Source organism: Botryllus schlosseri, chromosome 13, assembly GCF_051294905.1.
Source record: "Botryllus schlosseri isolate E-star chromosome 13, Bs_hap1, whole genome shotgun sequence".
NCBI lineage: Eukaryota > Metazoa > Chordata > Ascidiacea > Stolidobranchia > Styelidae > Botryllus > Botryllus schlosseri.
In genome coordinates, this window is record NC_137248.1 from 23,745,630 (window position 1) to 23,748,952 (window position 3,323).

Sequence of the window (3,323 nt, forward strand, 5' to 3'; positions counted from 1 at the left end):
GTTGTATCAGCACCCTTCCCTCTCTTTATGGCCTTACGCTGGCATAAGGCCTTTACTGAGTAACTGACTTGGCTAATATCTGGATTCCTGCTGTAGGCTATCTCATCGAAGACCGCAGTTAAAAAGGCAATCATTAATTCAGGTTAATATTCGTGAATGATATTAATGACTGTCAACTGAAGTTATCAAAGATCCAAATGGTGCTTCCAGAACATCTTGTGTTAGGACTCTGAAAGATACTGATTCCATAACACCATTCAAAAGTTGAATTGTCAGCTTGACCATGTTCTTGGTTCATATTTGTATAGAACTCTGAACTTAGTGTTCACTTTTGGCCTTCTTGAAATTGGATGTAAATTTCACCGACTTGTTACTAGTGATAACTAGAGTGGAGCCACATATAGTCGGGGGGGTTATAATGGGACCTATGAACATGGAAGTAATTCCTGCCAAAAATCTCAACATTTGTAACAGATATGCTGGAAAATATAAGAATATTTCACTCTACTTAGAATTGCTTCGCTGGCCGGATGAAATCGTCTGGCGGGCCGTATCTTTGACACCCCTGCTTTTTTCAAGCTATCTCGCAAACATTTGGAAAATGTGGAAGACTTTTTTTGCTTCTCATGCAATGCAAACTTCGCAAAATTGTGAGAACAGATGTTATTCAAGTGTTTCATTGCCTTGTCCATGACATCCTCAACCTCATTTACGTCTGAACCAGATTGAAGTGATACAGTATGAATCAATTTGTTATAGAATGGATCACATTGAATTGCCTCAAGTACCCTGAAAAAAATTATCTTTTTCATGGGATTTGTCATTTCTTTACTGTGGATAACATATAAGCGGAGAACCATGCCATGAAACTGTTCAGACGGGCTCTTCAATCCACCGTCTTTCTTCTGCATCACTTTAATGAGGTTTCCCGATGGCGCTGCAGTTGCTAGGCAGGTGGCAATTGCTTCGTTGGCTTGCTTAGAAATGGCTCCCAAAAGCACTCCACCAATATATTCAAGTATGTCTAAAAACACGTCAAAGTTTTTCCATGGAAAGGCAAAATATAGACCATTTACTTACCAGATTCCTAGCTGTTGACTCCTCCAATCTATGTGGTTGGATGCTGTTCTTTACCGCAGACGAGAGAATCAAAAATCTTCAAAAGTAAGGCTGAAGCTGGCAATTGTGGCAAACCAAAAACTTCTTAGCTTAATGGCAGATATTAGAATAATGTTGATAAAATCCGTCAACACCATGTTTACAATATTCAGAATGGAGTTTTTCCACCAATGGAACAGCTCTGGTCATGTCTAGTTCCTCGAATGATGGGGCGCATTCAAAGTATTTTTTGCTATTTACACAAAACCTCTTTAAAACAGCAATTACAGCATCCTCAGATATATTCCAATTACTGGCGAGAACTTTATGATTTTTGTAATGTTTCTTCAAAGCTTTCACAGTAGGAAAGGATGCTTCGCATTCCTCACAAAACACACCTTTCCAGTTATTGAGTCCTTCGAAACATTCTTCAATTTCCATTTCAGTTAATCCCTCCCAGCCATCCCCAAAGGCCAAAGTGATGCGGCCGAATCAGCCATGATACCGACTCTATGCGTGACGATGTATGATCTAATTCTGGCGAAAAATATAACAGAGGCTACACGGTATTATTCACGAGTCATAACGACTCGCCACCGCTACCTAAATGTTGAACTGTCTTGAACTGTCTAACTCAATGGTCTACCGCTTAAGATAAGATACATATATATCTTACAAGCACTTGTGTATTTTCTTTTCATGTTATGTTACTTTTCGACAATACTGCACTTTGAAATGAAATCACCAAAGAGAACTAAATCCGACGCAGCTTCAAGAAATACACGACGAATCGCCTTGAACGCCATATAAACAAGCACTGAGCGATCCTGTTTTGGGTGCAGCCATCTGAACGTGACCATTCTGCCGGCTAACAATGGGAGAACAATCGAGTCGTCACTCCAGTCATACTCTATAGTGGCACTGCATTTATAAACACAGCAGTATTTCGGCATTATATATCATATATGTTACTAAATATTTTATTTCCTTTCCTAATTTTGTTATTGATGAAAAAATAAACATTTAACTGTAATCTTGTCGTTTTTATACAGTCTATACGGCTATAGGAGAATACATCGTAGTGCCAACTGGGCTTAGGTAAATGCAGCGTCCTCCGTTGCTGCGCCGTATCCATGGCCATTGTCTCTCGACCAATCAGCGTAAAGTTAGGTTTACGGCCGTATATGAGCAAAGCTTCGCTAGTGTGACGTCATAACTAATTTTGAAATCCATTAGTGGGCGCTAAAGAGTCTCCGGAATTTGGGTTGCTGAAATATGGTAACCCTAACCTACGGTATAGTTTAGAAATCTATATCGACCAGGGGTGGCCAACCTTTTTAGCTAAAGGGCCACATGCAATTGACGAACGAGTGCGCGGGCCACTGGCCGCGCCAAGCGCGTAAAATTTTCAGAGTTTATAAACGAACTAGGTCATTAATATTATTACTTGAGTATATCGCGAGTCTGCTCCATACCGCCGCTTGGCTCAGTTTGCAAGGACGGCATCTGGATAAAGCGATATCGAAGGTTTCCGCTAATATGCGACAATCATTTGGTGCCTACATTTCATCGTCGACGATCTTTCTGCGAGCGCAAACGCGAAAACACTTTCTCTCGTAATTGCCAATATAGTTAGATTCAACCGGGTACATTGGGAGCTTTTCTAATTTTCAGGAGGGGGTAGTCTACCAAGCAAGAAATCGAGTGACAATTAAACACGCGAATCGTTAAGAAAAATTTTACTACTATTTTAGTTTATTGTAATGTACGACGATTTAATAAAAGCGTGACTGGACAATGGATCTGCCAATGCGTCGGAACTGATATCTTATATTCAACATCCCAAGTGTCGCGGCCAAACTGATCAAATTTTTAGTTGGCATTGCAAGTTCACAATATGAGCAATTCATTTTCGATAATATAAAAAAATTTAGGAAATTACCTTTGGGGCCACTCACAACCTTCTCGCGGGTTGGCCACCACTTGATATAGACAGACCCATTCGATAGTTTTCAGAGCCGGTATTTGAGCCGGAGCAGTGGTAATAATGCGGTTCCGGAGCTAGAGTCGGAGCTAATTTGTGATAGAAGAAATCTCCGGAGCAGGAGCAATTCAAAATATACGGCTGCTCCAAAGCCCTGATTACAACCATGCTTGTGACGCTTGTGGGCGCAAAGCATTTTAATTTAAATGGGGAATGTGCATTCGCTCTTCTAATCTTGAGA

General features: G+C 40.5%; 1 long non-coding RNA gene across 1 annotated transcript; it reads right to left on the reverse strand.

The window, feature by feature from the left end:
* Positions 1-799: 799 nt before the first annotated feature.
* LOC145454396 (uncharacterized) lies at positions 800-2,348 on the reverse strand. The gene is made up of 2 exons (XR_013920116.1): positions 1,081-2,348; positions 800-1,024 (listed from the first exon to the last, which is right to left on the reverse strand). It is a non-coding gene; the product is annotated as an uncharacterized LOC145454396 (long non-coding RNA).
* Between the last annotated feature and the right edge of the window lie 975 nt (positions 2,349-3,323).